Source organism: Mobula hypostoma, chromosome 30, assembly GCF_963921235.1.
Source record: "Mobula hypostoma chromosome 30, sMobHyp1.1, whole genome shotgun sequence".
NCBI classification, from domain to species: Eukaryota; Metazoa; Chordata; class Chondrichthyes; order Myliobatiformes; family Myliobatidae; genus Mobula; species Mobula hypostoma.
Genome location: NC_086126.1, coordinates 18,828,612 through 18,848,387, shown reverse-complemented (window position 1 = coordinate 18,848,387; position 19,776 = coordinate 18,828,612).

Here is a 19,776-nt window from a genome sequence, read left to right as displayed (position 1 = left end):
ATAGATGTTTGCATCTTATCAATTGAATCGGCAATTTTCTGGAAATTAGTTGAGATTTCCGTATGAATCAGGTCTTTAACAGAGCCTGCAATTTCCGTATGAATCATCTCCCTAACAGAGGTTGAAATTTCCCTCTGAATTAACTCCGATATCGCTTTCAAAGTCACCGGTGATTCAGTCGGGGGGAAATCCGTAGCTTTCGGTTTAACCGGAGGTTTACCATCCTTGCCGTTTTTCCCGTTCTTAGACATAGCAGATCTAAGTATCATCCAATTGTCGGAGAATTCAGTTTAATTCAAAGTATTGTAAGAATTGATGCCTTAATGGTTAATTAAAGTATAGCTGACCATAGAGAAAAAAAACTCAGAGGTAATGGAGCGAGTCAAGAACGCGACTTCACTCAATGAGCGCTACCGGAAGTCCCGTCTGGGAATCCGAGACTGGGTAAAATACATTTACAGAAAGCTAAGAGAGATGGAGGTTTAGCATTACCTAACTTTAGATTCTATTATTGGGCTATTAATATTCAACATATGAAATTTTGGTTACTTGACCAGGACATACTATCTATTCCTAAATGGGTAGCATTGGAATTACAATCTGTTCAGGGTTATACACTTGGTTCTATTTTAGAGGGCAGAGAGGAGCTGGGTCTTGTGTTAGAGGCACCAGCCACCAGAGGGCAGAGAGGAGCTGGGTCTTGCGTTATAGCCACCAGCCACCAGAGGGCAGAGAGGAGCTGGGTCTTGTGTTATAGCCACCAGCCACCAGAGGGCACCGAGGAGCTGGGTCTTGTGTTATAGCCACCAGCCACCAGAGGGCACCGAGGAGCTGGGTCTTGTGTTATAGCCACCAGCCACCAGAGGGCGCAGTGGAGCTGGGTCTTGTGTTAGAGCCACCAGCCACCAGAGGGCAGAGAGGAGCTGGGTCTTGTGTTAGAGCCACCAGCCACTAGAGGGCGCAGTGGAGCTGGGTCTTGTGTTATAGCCACCTGCCACCAGAGGGCAGAGTGGAGCTGGGTCTTGTGTTATAGCCACCAGCCACCGGAGGGCAGAGAGGAGCTGGGTCTTGTGTTAGAGCCACCAGCCACCAGAGGGCACCGAGGAGCTGGGTCTTGTGTTATAGCCACCAGCCACCAGAGGGCACCGAGGAGCTGGGTCTTGTGTTATAGCCACCAGCCACCAGAGGGCACCGAGGAGCTGGGTCTTGTGTTATAGCCACCAGCCACCGGAGGGCACCGAGGAGCTGGGTCTTGTGTTATAGCCACCAGCCACCAGAGGGCACCGAGGAGCTGGGTCCGATGGAACCGCCGCAACATGTATTGGTTGGCAGACAAACGTTCGATATACTTGATGCCAAATGAGAGTTTGTATTGGTTTCATATTCCATGTTCTGTTCATTCATTTCATGGCAAAATGCATGCAAAGAAAGGCAAGTGGTGATAGTATTCTATTTTATATATGTGGTTATCGCTTTCAATAAATAAAATAGGAGCACATACACCGATTTCCAGAGACTATGAGTGGCCTCGACCACTGATGTTCCGACTAACGGCTCAAGGCTCTGATCGATTGCACCACAGAGACATCCTGAATGAAATTGGAATAAATCGGCTCTTCCTTTGTTTAGATAGGGTGACCAGATATTGGTGTTTCCACCGGTTCTTTCATAATCCGTGTCCGTGAGATGGATCAGAGAGTCATGAAGAATATAAAACAAGAAAGGAAGTCACAGGTAATGTCAGGTTTCGAACCGACGGAGAGACAGCATAATCGATTTGTCATCCATCGCCTTAACCACTAGGTCACAATAACTATGTTCACATGTGACAGGGTCAGAGAAACAGAAATTATTCAGAACTAAAAGCAGAAACTACTGGAAATACTCAGCATCTGTGAAAGGAGAAACAGATTCCACATTTTGCTCGGTGACCTTTCACCCTGAATTCCTTGCTGGCATTTGGGCGGAGAAAAACTATTATAGCGGGATAAGTTTTCATCATATCGCGATCACAAACCCAAAGATCCCCATGTGGGCCTCAGCAGCTGGGACAAAGGTGTTTGCCGTTTCCCAGCTGTCCTGGAGAAGGCGGAGCCGGGCCTTATTCCTGTCACACTGATCTACGTGCGCTGAGGGAGCCCCCAATGGGCACTCAAGCAGTGCGCAGGGACTGACTGCAATGGTGACGTCTGCAGGGTAGCAGGGGCCGCCGTCCCGCACTTGTTTCAATCTCCTCCTACTTTCTCCCATCAGGTGCATTAGCGCCACCTACTGTAATGGAGTATGAAGGGGCGCTTCATGGGGATCAGCTGCGACATCACAACTCTATTTTAACTAAAACATTCACCAGGGTCCGGCACGTCTTAACCGTCCCGGCCTGAGGTACCAGTATTTCCTGCAAATTCCACACCCCAGCTGGACCCATTAAATGCCTAAACAGCTTCCAACGTTCCAAAGAATATCTGTGGCACATCATGATCACATGCTCCACCGTCTCTGGGATATTACAAAAATCACACGACACATTCCCATACTACCCAACAAGTGCCAAAGCGGAGAGCAAACCCGTATGTCCGACTATTATTCTCATAAACCACACATCTTCCCTCCTATTCTTTCCTAAAAGGTGCCACCCCTGGAGTGATGGAAACAAACTATAATACCACCTCCGTCTGCAACTCTTAACCGACAATTTCTGCTATTTCCCAGCCCAGTGCAACATTTGGCTTCATACTTTAAATATAATATCTACCTCAGACTTAGTGTCTGCTTTGCTTTGAGCGACGGAGGATGAGAGGTGACCTGATAGAGGTGTAAAAGACGATGAGGGACATTGATCGCTTGGATAGCCAGAGGTTTTTTCCCAGGGGTGAAATGGCTAACAGGAGGGGGTATAGTTTCAAGGTGCTTGGAAATAAGTACTGAGGGGATTACAAGGGTAGGTTTTTCACACAGAGAGTGGTGGGTGCGTGGAATGCACTGCCGCCGGCGGTGGTAGAGGCGGATACAATAGGGTCTTCTAAAAGCCTCTTAAATAGGTATATAGAGCATAGGAAAATAGATGGCTATGTGCTAAGGAAATTCTAGGCAGTTTCTAGAGTATGTTACATGGTCGGCACAACCTTGTGGGCCGAATGGCCTGTAATGCACTGTAAATCTCTGTGTTCTGTGTTCTATTTTCTTCCCACGCACTTCAGAGAATATAGATCATAATACACTTCGATCAACAGATCAGCTATGGTCTCCTTGAAGACTTCGATTCCAAACTCTGCAATACCGAGGCAGAGCCTGGGCAGATCGCAACTCTGTCTGACTTGACTTGCTCAACCCATTGCAGACTGATGATAACGACCATAAGTTCTGCTGTATAGACAGGCAACCTGTGCACACCACAACATTAAATCTGGGGATAAATAACCCACCCAGTTACAAACTGGGTTTTTAGAACAATCTAAAGATAGGCAAAAAGGAAATAATACTGATGCTGCAAATGACCGGACACCCTCTCACTCCCACAAGAGTTTGTTTATCCTCTGGAAATCTCAAATGTATTTCCACATCTGGAAATGTCCATGATGGACCTCCAGGCCAGACCACTTGTCCACAAATCCCCAAGACCATACTCCCACACTTATTCTCTAAGTGTCTGCAGAAAACATTTATCAGCTCTGCTGGCATATTCCCAACAACCCACTATAACAGAATTAGTCAGACGTCACGTCCTCACTCTATTAAGCAAGTCCAGTTTGCAAGGCTCATTTCTTTTCTCCCGGCAGGTCAACAGACATCTCGCCTTGTTTAACCTCCGATGCATCTCTGGCTGTGGTCCGGAACGCTCCATTACAGATTCAAAGTGCACTGGTGTGTAGAACATCCAACCTATATAAAACTGAATGAGCTGCCTGTTTATAAATGAAACAACCTGTACAAAACTACAATAAACTATTAATAGAATATCCTGGAAGAGTCACAGTCATATCCAGCCACACAGAACATAAAGTTAATGACCTGCTTACATTTATCCTCCAGACACTCTACATTTGGTCTCCACATCAGACAAAGCCAGATATTTTTTAAATACTCGACAGCAAACACTCATACACAATAAAGTAATTCGCACTATGTTTCCGAGTAAACACACAAATTTTGATTTGGACACAGAAAATTATATTCCAAAGACTATTCTTCCATTGCTGTTAACACTGCGTCTACAGACCATACCACATAGGCGGTATCGCAGCCCCTTTTCCACAGACCCCATCAGCTGCACATAAAGCCAAACCAAGCCCAGGCCCAACACCATCGGTGGATCCGTTAGTCTCGCAAGACCATGGATCTGCACCTGAAAAGTCTTGCTTCTCCTCTCCAGGCCGCAGGGTTGGGCAATGTTGTATGGAAGACCCATGCAGCAAGGGTCCCCTCTCCACGACACCGATGTTGTCCAAGGGAAGGGCAAGGGCCGATACAGCTTGGCACCAATGTCGTCGCAGGAGTTGCCAGAACGAGGTTGAAGACAACGTCGGACTGCCTTAGGGTCTCCAGCTCTGGATTTGTCTTCAGGGTTTACTCCCGAAGCCTTTTCCACGAGTGGCTATAGCCGCAAGGCAGCGGAGTTTGAAATCAGAGTTTTCCCTCTCTTAGATGGACAGCCTTCTCAGGCTGACGAGCTCCATCTACCCGAACCCAACATCATGAAAATACCATTAGTCCTCTGATTAAACAATATAGGACTAATAACACCCTCCTGGGTGTGAGGCGTCTGCAAATTCTGATGACTTTTCTTTCCAACCCACAACCACTCTGAATAACTGACAAATAAGGAGAAAACAATTCCCAGTTGTAGAACATACAAGCTACAGTGGCATACAGAAGTTTGGGTACCCCGGTCAAAATTTCTGTTGCGGTAAATAGCTTAGCGAGTAAAAGATGTACTGATTTCCAAAAGGCATAAAGTTATAGATGACGCATTTCTTTAATATTTTAACCTAGAAAAACTTTCTTTTATTTCCATCTTTTAAAGTTTCAAAATAACAAATAAGGAAAAGGGCCCGAAACGAAAGTTTGGGCACCCTGCATTGCAGTACTTAGTAACACCCCCTTTGGCAAGTATCACAACTTGTAAACGCTTTTTGTAGCCAGCTAAGAGTCTTTCACTTCTTGCTTAGCGCGGGGTTTGCCCATTCTTTCATGCAAAAAGCTTCGAGTTCTGTGAGATTCTTGGGCCGTCTTGCATGCACTGTTATTTTGAGGTCTATCCATATACACTCGATGATGATTAGGTCAGGGGACTGTGAGGGACTTGGCAAAATCTTAGCTTGCGCCTATTGAGGTAGACCATTGGGGATTTTGAGGTTTGCTTGGGTTCTTTATCTTGTTGCAGAAACAATCCTCTTTTCACCTTCAACTTTTTTACAGACAGTGTAATGTTTGCTCCAGAATTTACTGGTATTTAATTGAATTCATTCTTCCCTCTACCAGTAAATGTTCCCCGTGCCACTGGCTGCAACACAAGCCTAAAGCATGATCGATCCACCCCCGTGCTCAAAGTTGGAGAGGGGTTCTTTTCGTGAAATTCTGCACCTTTTTTTTTCTCCAAACATAACTTTGCTTATTGCAGCCAAAACGTTCTATTCGAAATATTCAAGAGAACATCTAAACGAGCCTGATGCGTTTTGGAAACAAGTCCTGTGGACTGATGAAGTTAAAATAGAACTTTTTAACCTATCAAGTGTGACAGTGGGAAAGTATGTATGGAACAGGAGGAAATAGCAGAGGTACTTAATGAGAACCTTACTTGAGCATTAACTATGAAAAAAGGATCTTGGTGATTGCAGTGATAATTTGCAGCAGACTGAAAAGCTTGAGCATGTAGATATTAAGAAAGAGGATGTGCTGGAGCTTTTCGAATGCAACATGTTGGATAAGTCGCTGGGACCGGATGAGATGTACCCCACACTACCGTGGGAGGCGAGAAAGCAGATCGCTGAGCCTCTGGCGATGATCTTTGTATCATCAATGGGGACGGGAGAGGTTCTGGATGATTGGAGGGTTGAGGATGTTGCTCCTTTATTCAACAAAGGGAGTAGAGATAGCCCAGGAAATTATTGACCCGTGAGTCTTACCTCAATAGTTGCTAAATTGTTGGAGAACATTCTGAGAGGCAGTATTTGTGAACATTTCGAGAGGTACAATATGGTGAAATGATTCTGGGGAGCAAGGACATGGCAGACTAATTGAATAACTACTTTGGTTCTGTCTTCACGAAGGAGGACATAAATAATCTTCCGGAAATAGTAGGGGACAGAGAGTCCAGTGAGATGGAGGAAGTGAGGGAAATACATGTTAGTAGGGAAGTGGTGTTAGGTAAATTGAAGGGATTGAAGGCAGATAAATCCCCAGGGCCAGATGGTCTGCATCCCAGAGTGCTTCAGGAAGTAGCCCAAGAAATAGTGGATGCATTAGTGATAATTTTTCAAAACTCTTTAGATTCTGAACCAGTTCCTGAGGATTGGAGGGTGGTTAATGTAACCCACTTTTTAAAAAAGGAGGGAGAGAGAAACCAGGAAATTATAGACCGGTTAGCATAACATCGGTGGTAGGGAAAATACTAGAGTCAGTTATCAAAGATGTGATAACAGCACATTTGGAAAGCGGTGAAATCATCGGACAAAGTCAGCATCGATTTGTGAAAGGAAAATCATGTCTGACGAATCTCATAGAATTTTTTGAGGATGTAACTAGCAGAGTGGATAGGGGAGAACCAGTGGATGTGGTATTTTTGGATTTTCAAAAGGCTTTTGACAAGGTGCCACACAGGAGATTAGTGTGCAAACTTAAAGCACACGGTATTGGGGGTAAGGTATTGATGTGGATAAAGAATTTGTTGGCAGACAGGAAGCAAAGAGTGGGAATAAACGGGACCTTTTCAGAATGGCAGGCGGTGACTAGTGGGGTACCGCAAGGGTCAGTGCTGGGACCCCAGTTGTTTACAATATATATTAATGACTTGGATGAGGGAATTAAATGCAGCATCTCCAAGTTTGCGGATAACACGAAGTTGGGCGGCAGTGTTAGCTGTGAGGAGGATGCTAAGAGGATGCAGGGTGATTTGGATAGGTTAGGTGAGTGGGCAAATTCATGGCAGATACAGTTTAATGGGGATAAATGTGAGGTTATCCACTTTGGTGGCAAAAAGAGGAAAACAGATTATCATCCGAATGGTTGCCGATTAGGAAAAGGGGAGGTGCAACGAGACCTGGGTGTCATTATACACCAGTCATTGAAAGTGGGCATGCAGGTACAGCAGGCGGTGAAAAAGGCGAATGGTATGCTGGCATTCATAGCAAGAGGATTCGAGTAGAGGAGCAGGGAGGTACTACTGCAGTTGTACACGGCCTTGGTGAGACCACACCTGGAGTATTGTGTGCAGTTTTGGTCCCCTAATCTGAGGAAAGACATCTTTGCCATAGAGGGAGTACAAAGAAGGTTCACCAGATTGAACCTGGGATGGCAGGACTTTCATATGAAGAAAGACTGGATCGACTAGGCTTATACTCGTTGGAATTTGGAAGATTTAGGGGGGATCTTATTGAAACGTATAAAATCCTAGAGGGATTTGACAGGCTAGATGCAGGAAGATTGTTCCCGATGTTGGAGAAGTCCAGAACGAGGGGTCACAGGTTGAGGTGTTACGTACCGGGTAAATGGGTAGCCAAATCCAGCAGAAATGGACCACTTAATTGGAGTCTGGATTACTGGAACTAGGGAAGTTTTATTAACGAAATAAGCAAAACAATACTCTCATAGTAAGGTCATAAATGCAACAGGTTAGCAATGAATAAACACACACGTACACGGAACTATGATATTAGGCTCAATCAAGCTCCATTGCAGTCTAGGGGTAAATGATCAGTTTCAAGTGACGCAAAGTTCAGTTAATTTAGTTCAGTTCAGTTCGCAGTAATCACTGTTGTGCCGTTGGTGCGCGGAGAAGAGAGAGCGCGAAAGCGAATGAATATTCAAAACGGATTCCAAACAGACCTTCGATATTCCTCGCAGTTAGCTTTCGCGCGAGTCCTTGGTAATGTCTTCTGAGGTCACCGACTGTGACCCCTCCGTTCCAGATACGATCGTTCTTCTGCGGTGAACCCGGCACCCAGGCAAGGGCGGACACACGCACCGGGTCCCGCCGACCCGTATCTTTCCACCCTGTGCGTCTATGGCTGGTCCCGCGACCAGATCTCCAAAACTGTTGCCAACTTGTGGGGGCACACCGCTTCCAGGGTCTCGTTACCTCGTGGAGTCGTGTGTTTGTTTCCTTAGCGAACCTATCCCTTTTTATCCCCCTGCTGGGGTATCGCCTGTCCATCAAACTTCAAACAGTTCAGGGTTCAAAGCCACCGGTCTCTGACAATACTCGGAACTGTGTCTCCTTTTCGTTAATCCCTCTCGTCTCTCATTAACATTTCTGAATGTTCCCCCATTGTCCTCTTATCGGCATTCTGATAATTTGGTCTGTCGTCACACCCCTATCCTTCAAAGGATTTTTACCGGGGTAAAAATATAGTCATGAATACACTATCAGATACGGACAAATATACATGTTTATCAGCTATTTGGCTAATACAGAGACTTTTAAGTTGTCAACACCTGACAGACAGTCAGCAATCACATTTTCCATTCCTTTTATATGTGTTATTTTAATAATCCTCTAAAACCAGGCTCCAATTTAGCAAACTTCATAGTGGCCGAAAACACTAATGAATTGTGATCAGTGTAACTTCTCAGTGGTTTTCGTCCCGGACCAAGATAACAAGGGTCATCCCATACCAACTTCGCATTCTTTGGCAAGGGCTGAGTAAGAAGGTGGGTAATATCCGCAAAGTTGTTTTTTTTTTCTGCAAGACTTCCGATAGTACCCCACCATCTCCAAGAACCTTCTCCGGGCTCTCGTGTCTGTCGGGGTGCGGACTTCAGAGATAGCCCGTACCTTAGCTTGCATCGGAGCCAGCTGCCCCTGTCCCACCACAAATCCCAGATAAGTGACCTTCGCGCGGCCGAACTCACTTATTGCGAGGTTCACTGTCAGGGTGGCTTCAGACAGCCGTTTAAATAGCTCCCCCACCGCCACAATGTGTTCCTCCCACGTGTCACTCCAGACCACTACATCGCCAATATACACTTCTGTGTTCTTTAGCCCGTTTGTCACTGAATTAATCATTCTATAGGGGTGCTGCTCACTAGGCTGGTCTGAGGTGACCACAACATCATGCACCGTCCCTCTGCATCGCCTCGGGACATCGGGACATACATCTGCGTGCCGGTTAATTAGTTTTATCAATGGCCCCCTTTGTTCGGGGGTTACGGGAGAGAACTCATCAGCAAAGTTGGTCAACACAATAAAGTTCTCCCATCTGGTCAGCACCACACTTATGTTTTCAAAATGGCCTTTCCCCTTATGAGATGGCACCCTAGCCTCATTAATTTTCATGATATCACCAGCTAGATCTGTTTTCTGATCGTGGTGAGCGTTTAACATGTTAATAGCCTCTAACTGTGTTAACTCACGTCTACAATAGTCAATAACATCCTTCCTCCTGTGCAGCCAGTAAAACTCTTTCATGATTCCGCCGACTGTTTTCCTCCCCCCAAAATGTCCACCGAGGGGTATCTTGTGGGCCAGGTTAAGAATCTCATCCCCATAAATTTTTGGCACCATCCCCCATTCCTCATCTGCGGTCACGGTACTTGGTCTCCCTTTCTTCCTTAGCACTCCCTCCTCCACACAATAGCCTACTGGCTCCCTTTTTAATTCTGCTTCAGAGAGAGCTGTCCCCGCCGAAACCATCACCTCCTCCTCTCGATCCTGCGTCTGTACAAAGTCCTTCCTTGTTAATGCTAAGTCTGCCTCAACTCCCTCACTTCCTCCGGTTCTACTACGCTCCTTCTTTTCACTTTCTACCTCCCCCTGGTACAAGGCTGGTAGAAACGTCTCCGCTAGAGCTATATCAGCTTAGGCAGTCTTCCTGGACATACGCCGAGTCACTGCGCAAACGGGATAAACCTGTGTGTCCATGGGAGGGGCCTCAATGCTGGCAGGCTGACTTGTCAATCTCACTTCTGGGTACACCTCCCCGCCGGCGAGGTCATTACCGAGTAAGACTTCCAAGCCTTTTATCGGTAGTTCGGGCCTCACCCCGATCGTGACTAGTCCAGAGACCAAGTCGCTTTTCAGGTGTATCTGGTGCAAAGGTACTGCCTCAGTCCCTTTCCCAATGCCTTTTATGACCCTGTCTTTCCCAGTCTCGGTCTCTGAACTAAAGTCTAACAGACTCTTTAATATCAATGACTGACACGCTCCCGTGTCTCTCCAGATCCGTACTGGAACTGGGTTTAACCCCTCCTTCACCGACACCAATCCGGCCGAGATAAACCTCTCGCGCCCTTCCTGAACTTTGCTAGCCCTCTCCTCTCCTAGTGGTTTGCTAACCAGCTCAATACAGCCAGTCGGAACCACCGCCTTTCCCTTTCCCGTCTCCTTCTTTGGGGCAAAGCACCTGGACGCAAAGTGTCTGACTTTCCCACAATTATAACCTACGACCCCAGGAGACTTCCTACCAGACTGCTCCTGGTCTACCTTATCCTTCTCACTAGTCCCCGGCTTACTTTCTGACTTTTCTGGCGGACTCTCCCCGCCGTCCTGACTACCCTTCTGGTAGCCTTTACTCGGGGCAAACTTCGTTTTATGTGTCAACGCGTACTCATCCGCTAACTTAGCAGTTGCGGCTAAAGTGTCTGCCTCTTTCTCATCTAGGTAGGGTCTCATATCGTCAGGGACACAACCTTTAAACTGCTCAATCAGGATCAGCTGCAGCAGTCTGTCATAATCCCCATTTACCCCCTTCGAGGCGCACCAACTCTCACAATATGTCTGCATCTCACGAGCAAACTCTAAATACGTGCTTCCTCGCATTCCGGAACCTCTGTCGGTATGTGTCCGGGACCAACTCATAAATCTTGAGGATGGCCTCTTTCACCACCTCATACCTCTGGGCATCTTCCGCAGACAAAGCTGAGTAAGCTTGTTGGGCTTTTCCTTTAAGTACACCCTGAAGCAAAACAGCCCACTTATCCCCCGGCCAGTCCTGACTTGCAGCAACTTTTTCGAAATGGAGAAAGTACCGATCCACATCGGTATCGTCAAATGGGGGAACCAGCATAACCTCCTGGGTCGCCCTGAACCCTCCACCTTGGTTCAGCATGGGCCCCTGCTCTGCCCTTATCTTTAACCTCTCCAGCTCGAATTCCCTTTCCCTCTGTTTCTCTTCTCGCTCCAACTGCCTCTCTCTCTCTCTTGCCGTTCTAACTGTCTCTCTCTCTCTTCTCTTTGTCGTTCTAACTGTTTCTCTTCGTGTTCTAGCTGCCGTACCCGGAACTCGTTCTCGAGTCTCCATTTTTCAAGCTGCACCTGTACTGCGTCTCCACCAGGTTTTCCAATAGACATCACCTCCAGCTCCCCTTAGGGAAACACACCTTTAGACACATAGTGCTCTACAATAGCTCTGTGTATCTCCTCTCATCTCATTGTCGACTTCCCCTTAACAAGATTCAACCGTTTGGCCACAGCTGCCAATTCCGCTTTCCTGGCATCCTCGAATGCCTCCAAGGTCGGCGCCTTTAGGAATTCCTCAATCTCCATTTCTGCTGTTTGCCTTTTCTTTCTTTCGGGAATTTTAACCCAATGAATTTACCCCGTCCCAAATTTAGCGTTCAAAATCGCGGACGAGAACCCCAGTTATCTTACGTACCCCGTAACTGGGTTGGCAAGCCAGCAGAAATGGACCACTTAGTTGGAGTCTGGATTACCGGAACTAAGAAAGTTTTATTAAAGAAATAAACAATACAATACTCTAATAGTAAGGATGTAAATGCAACAGGTTAGCAATGAATAAACACACATGTACACGGAACTATGATAATAGGATCAATCAAGCTCTATCGCAGTCTAGGGGTAAATGATCAGTTACAAGTGACGCAATGTTCAGTTAATTTAGTTCAGTTCATTTCGCAGTAATCGCTGTTGTGCCGTTGGTGCGCGGAGAAGAGAGAGCGCGAAAGCGAATGAATATTCAAAACGGATTCCAAACAGACCTTCGATATTCCTCGCAGTCAGCTTTCGGGCGAGCCCTTTGTAATGTCTTCTGAGGTCACCGACTGTGACCCCTCCGTTCCAGATACGATCGTTCTTCTGCGGTGAACCCGGCACCCAGGCAAGGGTGGACACACACACCAGGTTCCCGCCGACCCCTTACCCTTCCACCTTGTGCGTCTATGGCTGGTCCCGCGAACAAATCTCCAAAACTGCCACCAACTTGACGGGGGCACACCGCTTCCAGGATCTCTTTACCTCGTGGAGTCGTGTGTCTGTTGCTTTAGCGAACCTGTCCCTTTTTATCCCCCTGCTGGGGTATCGCCTGTCCATCAAACTTCAAACAGTTCAGGGTTCAAAGTTACCGGTCTCAGACAATACTCGGAACTGTGTCCCCTTTTCGTTAATCCCTCTCGTCTATCAGTAACATTTCTGAATGTTCCCCCATTGCCCTCTTATCGGCATCAATCTTCTGATAATTTGGTCTATCGTCACAGAAGATAAAGGGGAAGCCTTTTAGGACCCAGATGAGGAAACACTTCTTCACATAGAGAGTGGTGAATCTTTGGAATTCTCTGCCACAGGAAACAGTTGAGGCCAGTTCATTGGCAATATTTAAGATGACTTAGATATGGCCCTTGTTGCTAAAGGGATCGGGGGTATGGAGGGAAGGCTGGTACAGTGTTCTGAGTTCGATGATCAGCCAATGTCATACTGAATGGCGGTGCAGGCTCGAAGGGACGAATGGCCTACTCCTGCACCTATTTTCCATGTTTCATTTGGAAAGCGGTGAAATCATCGGACAAAGTCAGTATGGATTTGTGAAAGGAAAATCATGTCTGACGAATCACATAGAATTTTTTGAGGATGTAACTAATAGACTGGATAGGGGAGAACCAGAGGATGTGGTATATTTGGATTTTCAAAAGGCTTTTGACAAGGTCCCACACAGGAGATTAGTGTGCAAACTTAAAGCACACGGTATTGGGGTTAAGGTATTGATGTGGATAGAGAATTGGTTAGCAGACAGGAAGCAAAGAGTGGGAATAAACGGGACCTTTTCAGAATGGCAGGCAGTGACTAGTGGGTACCGCAAGGCTCAGTGCTGGGACCCCAGTTGTTTACAATATATGTTAATGACTTGGATGAGGGAATTAAATGCAGCATCTCCAAGTTTGCGGATGACAAGAAGCTGGGCGGCAGTGTTAGCTGTGAGGAGGATGCTAACAGGATGCAGGGTGACTTGGATAGGTTGGGTGAGTCGGCAAATTCATGGCAGATGCAATTTAATGTGGATAAATGTGAAGTTATCCACTTTGGTGGCAAAAATAGGAAAACAGATTATTATCTGAATGGTGGCCGATTAGGAAAAGGGGAGGTGCAACGAGACCTGGGTGTCATTATACACCAGTCATTGAAAGTGGGCATGCAGGTACAGCAGGCGGTGAAAAAGGCGAATGGTATGCTGGCATTTATAGCGAGAGGATTCGAGTACAGGAGCAGGGAGGTACTACTGCAGTTGTACAAGGCCTTGGTGAGACCACACCTGGAGTACTGTGTGCAGTTTTGGTCCCCTAATCTGAGGAAAGACATCCTTGCCATAGAGGGAGTACAAAGAAGTTTCACCAGATTGATTCCTGGGATGGCAGGACTTTCATATGAAGAAAGATTGGATGAACTAGGCTTGTACTCGTTGGAATTTGAAGATTGAGGGGGGATCTGATTGAAACGTATGAAATCCTAAAGGGATTGGACAGGCTAGATGCAGGAAGATTGTTCCCGATGTTGGGGAAGTCCAGAAAGAGGGGTCATAGTTTGAGGATAAGGGGGAATCCTTTTAGGACTGAGATTAGGAAAAAAATCTTCACACAGAGAGTGATGAATCTGTGGAATTCTTTGCCACAGGAAACAGTTGAGGCCAGTTCATTGGCTATATTTAAGAGGGGGTTAGATATGGTCCTTGTGGCTACGGGGATCAGGGGGTATCGGGGGAAGGCTGGTGCAGGGTTCTGAGTTGGATGATCAGCCATGATCATAATAAATGGTGGTGCAGGTTCGAAGGGCCCAATGGCCTACTCCTGCACCTATTTTCTATGTTTCTATGTCTCCATGTTTCTATGTTCTTATTAGCAGTAGTCAGCATGGCTTTGTCAAGGACAGGTCATGCCTTACGAGCCTGATTGATTTTTTTGAGGATATGACTAACCACATTGATGAAGGAAGAACAGTAGATGTAGTGCATAGGATTTCAGCAAGGCATTTGATAAGGTACCCCATGCAAGGCTTATTGAGAAAGTAAGGAGGCATGGGATCCAAGGGGACCTTGCTTTGTGGATCTAGAATTGGCTTTCCCACAAAAGACAAAGAGTAGTTTTAAACGGGTCATATTCTGCATGGAGGTCGGTCACCAGTGCAGTGCCTCAGGGATCTGTTCTGGGACCCCTATTCTTCGTGATTTTTATAAATGACCTGGATAAGGAAGTGGAGGGATGGGTTAGTAAGTTTTCTGATGACACAAAGGTTGGAGGTGTTGTGGATAGTGTGGAGGGCTGTCAGAAATTACAGCGAGTCATTATTAGGATGCAAAACTGGGCTGAGCAGTGGCAGATGGAGGTGAACACAGATGAGTGGGAGGTGTTTCATTATGATAGGTCAAATATGATGGCAGAATATAGTATTAATGATAAGACTCTTGCAGTGTGGAGGATCAGAGGGACTTTGGGGTCCGATTCAAATAGGACACTCAAAGCAGCTGCACAGGTTGACTCTGTGGTTAAGAAGGCATACAGTGTATTGGCCTTCATCAATCGTGGAATTGAATTTAGGAGCCGAGGGGTAGTGTTGCAGATATATAGGACCCTGGTCAGACCACACTTCGAGTACTGTGCTCTGTTCTGGTCACCTCTCTACAGGAAGGATGTAGAAACCATAGAAAGGGTGCCGAGGAGATTTACAAGGATGTTGCCTGGATTGGGGAGCATGCCATATGAGAATAGTTTGAGTGAACTCGGCCTTTACTCACTGGAGCGACGGAGGATGAGATGTGACCTGATCGAGGTGTATAAGATGATGAGAGGCATTGATCGTGTGGATAGTCAGAGGCTGTTTCCCAGGGCTGAAATGGTTGCCACAAGAGGACACAGTTTTAAGGTGCTTGGACCTTAGTAAAATAGAGGGCTCTATGTAGGCCTAGTAATTTCTAAGGTAGGTACATGTTCGGCACAGTTCTGTGGGTCGAAGGGCCTGTATTGTGTTGTAGGTTTTCTATGTCTGCCAAGCTTACTGAGTTTAATAAAAAGCCCCTCCCTCCTTGCAATAACATAAGGTTTTCAATGTGCAAAAAATGCTGATTCTTTACTGTAAAAAGCTTTCAGAATATTGTTTCCCAGTGGTACCAGTGCATCACAGATCTCCCTTCACGAAACTCAAATTAGTAGTGACGAAGTAATACTCTCGTCTCTAAAACAAAGAATGGACAGCACCACAGAACTTTTCCAGTCTCCTGGAAGCATCCCTTGCTTCCAGACCTTCTTATAAATCTCAAAAGAACCTCTATCGGGCTGTCTCGTACAGGTGGAGTATATGATAGCTTCCCTTATCGTATCCTGGGCTGCATTGGTTGCTCTATTGACAACAGATTTCAATTAATCCAACTTGAAGTCATCATCCAAGGCACTCTCAAACGTTCTGTTTCCCATCGATCTTCACATTGTCCATCAAAATATGCACTCGTCTCCATAAATACTCATCCCCTATATAGTCTAGTCTATCACAAACGGGCGACCCAAAGATCTCGGCCCAAAACGTCGTCTGTACTCCTTTCCACAGATGCTGCCTGGCCTGCTGAGTTCCTCAGGCATTTTGTGCGTGTTGTTCGTCTAGACTATGTGTCTTTGTAAACACGTTCCGCGTTCATTCTGCCTTTTCTTTGTCTGTTGCCGCCACGTTTTCATTCACTAGCAATAATTGCTGTAACTCCTGATACCATTTATTTTAGTTAGCATTGTCCACACTACTGCTAGGCCAGCTTCCCTCCCAAATCATCAGCAAAATCCGTCAAGCCACCCTTTTGTCATTCCTAATAACCCTGCTTGCTATCGCTGCTTTCCGTTACAAAACACGAAATGTGCGTCGGCAGTCTCTGTCCATTCCCGCGCCCCGGCCCGTTGCCAAGGGAACGACTCTCGCGATCAACGCGCGTTCTCAGTGACGTCACTATTAAACTACTCATTAATCGCTGGGTATCACGTGACAGGTGCCAGTCTCGGACGGGAGGGGGGAGGGGCGGAATAAATTGTCAATCAGAGCAGCCAATGGGAATCCTGCAAATATTACAGGTAAATCATGAAAGAGGCGCAACCGGTGGCGGGGGAGGGGGACGTGGGGAAGCCTCATCTCCACACCGGGCCAAGGGAAAAGAAAATAACAAATACTTACAAAGGGAAGTAAAGAGCGAGATATAAAACTAAACAGAGATATACAATGGTCTACAGGACTGTCGGTGGGAGGTAAGAAATAGATGCTGAATTGGGTCGAACCCTCATCAGGACAATGTTAATGCCGAGATATGTAATACTGTATTAGTTGATTTCTCGCTGAAATTTTTAATTACATCGGGAAAAAATAGTGAGTCCCGTGGGCGTTGTCGCAGTTAATGATAGAAAATAAAGAGATATTAGATAAATAAAGAGGTTTCAGGCACTCGCTTGATAATATTTGGTTTCCCACACCGCTGGAGGACTGTCTGCAGTTCTGGTGGACACACTGTCGGACGAACATGATTACACTCTAATCTGTGTCCTGGTGCTCTGGTCCCCAGCCCCCCGCCAGTCCCAGGGAGCAGCAATGAACCTCCCTGACAGTGTAGAGCAGATTCCCCAGGATGTTGTCTGGCATGTGGCCTTTCCGTGATGAGGTGAGATTGGATGGGTTGGCTTTGTTTTCCTCAGAAAGGAGGGGAAGCTGAGGAGCTGAGAATGACTCTGACCTCACTGTGTAAGAGCCAGTTCAGGCATGACGATAGCGCTGGGTAACTCAATTGTCGCCGACTATCCACAAAATGATGTTGTTCAAAGTTCAAAGTGCTTTATGATTAAAGTATATATACCAAACACAATCTGGAAATTAGTCTCCCTACAGGCAGCCAGAGAACAGAGAACCCTAATGGGATCCACTAAAAAAAAGACCATCAAACACCGAGTGTGCAGGAAAATAAAAACAAATCGTATAAACAAAAAGGCCAGCAGACAATGATGTTCACGAGAGTGAGTTAAGTGTTGTGAGGCCAGTCATCACTGCAGCCGCTGCAGCAGCCCGTTAGTTGCAGCCAGAGCCTCAGTCCAGAGGAGAGACGAGAAAACCTCGCTGAGCAGCCAGCTGAACCGGACTATCCCTTGCTCCGGCCTCGACACGCTGACTTGGCACTTAGATCGATCACTCAGGTGTTTTCCAGCTTGCAGGCCCCGGCACCTCTACTCTGCATTGCGGCCGCTTGTCTCTCCTCAGTTCTGTCACATCCAATCACCTCCAAGTCTGCTCCAGGAGTGGCCAAACATTGTCTCATTCCCCACACTCCGGCCCAGGCCCCGTCGCCTCGATTCGCTCCGTATCAGCCACGCACAACCGTCCTGAATCTTCAAAACTGCAGTTCACACCGCAAAAATTCCAGTTCGTATAGGCGGTTGAAAAGCTCGACTCCGAATGGCAAGCAACAGCCTGTTGATTGCAGTGATCGTTTACCTGAGAATGTGTGATTAATAAACTAGTTCGTGGTTTTGTTTGATACCGACAAGTGTTCGCTGTGCTTCCCAGCGCCATCATAAACCAGAGTGTCACTCACAACACGCTGGAGGAACTTAGCAGGTCGGACAGCATCCGTGGAAAAGATCGGTCGACGTCTTCAGCCGGAACCCTTCGTCAGGACAGTCCAGACGAAGGGCTCCGGCCTGAACCGTCGACTGAGCTTTTCCACGGATGCTGCCCGATCTGCTGAGTTCCTCCAGCGTGTTGTGAGTGTTGCTTTGACCCCAGCATCTGAAGATTATTTTGTATAAACCGGAGTGTCCGTTCCCTGGTGCCAGGGTCAGGGACGTCTCCGAGCAGCTACAGAAATCTCTCAAGGGGGTTCCAACACCCCCATCTGAGTGAAGAATTTTCCCTTTGTGCTCTCATTAAACTTTATCACCAACCAGCCTTAACCCATGATCTCCAGTTGGAGTCCGACCCAGATTCCGAGTGAAAAGCGTGCTTGCATTTACTGGGGCCTGGACAAGAGGGATAGTTTGCACCTTCACTGGAGGGGGGTCAATATCATAAAGTTCACTACTGCTCCCCGGGAGGGTTGAAACGAGATTGGCAGGGGGATGTGAACCAGAACACCAGTCACTGAATGGAGGGATTGAATCTAAATTAGACGTCATGCTCAGTAATACTGCAAGGATGGACGGGCAGGAGCTCGAGGATATAGACAACAGGACAGGTGGATTGAGATGTGTTCAGTTGAACGTGAAAAGCATTAAGAGAGAGTCTATAGAGTACAACTCAAATTAAGGTCGTGCAAACAGTCTGACGGGTTTATGTTATACAGCCTCGTCTCCATCGGTCACGGAGACGGATTATAGAACGGAGCAAAAACCGGGTTATCACTGTGGGTGACTTCAGGACAATCACTGTCAGTGTTGATTCGGAACCGGTTTAAGATGGTGATGGTGAACTTAAGCCATTTCCGGCTGGTGGCTAATGAAACAGGATTTTTTTTTAAATTCAACATCTTCTGGCAAACGATCACTACAAGTAATAATCTATAACTTCCCTTAGGACTTCAAAGTGAATCGACGTGGCAGAACCGAGGCGGACTCGAGGTTGGATCAATTTAAATGCAGTGCCGAAGGCCGAATGGAGGTGGTGAGGTTCGGGCACCAGCGCATACCGAATCGACTGAACTCGATGTTTGGACGGAGATGTTTAACCGACATAACGGCTTGAGGATCGGTTACAGGCCGAATCGAGACGACGAGGTTCAGGCCCTAGAGGTTATTGAGTCGACGTTTGGCCATCGATTTGGGTGCCGGGCCAAATTGAAAATATCTGGGTGTCAGGGTCTGAGGCAAGGGATATCACTGTTCCGCCAAGTTTACTCGGCTCTGCGTTGAACTATGAGCTCGCTAGTGGACTTCAGCTCCGAAGGTTGTTTGCTTGCGCTTTTTTTTCTCACTCTGCACTTTGCGTTTGATGGTCTTTTTTTATATGTTATTCTGGGGTTTCCTTTGCTTCGTAGCTGCTTGTTAGGAGACGAATCTCAAGGTTGTGTAATGTATACATACTTTGACAATACATGTACTTGGAACTCTTGAACTTTGAACCGCCCCAACATTGACTGGGGACTCCAATGGAGCAAAAAAAAATCAATAGGGCGGTATTTGTTAGTGATGTCTAAAAGGGTTTGTGCGTGGTAGAAGTAGTGGGGGAGGTTCTGCACTGTATCCCGTTCCCGGAAATGAGCCAGGTGACGGACCATTCAGTGGGTGAGCCAGAGCAAGTTGCAACACGGCAAGAGTTACGTTATTGCTCAGGTAAGGATAGTTTTCAGATAGTGTGCAGTCAATCTCGGCAAGAAAGGTCTTTGAAAA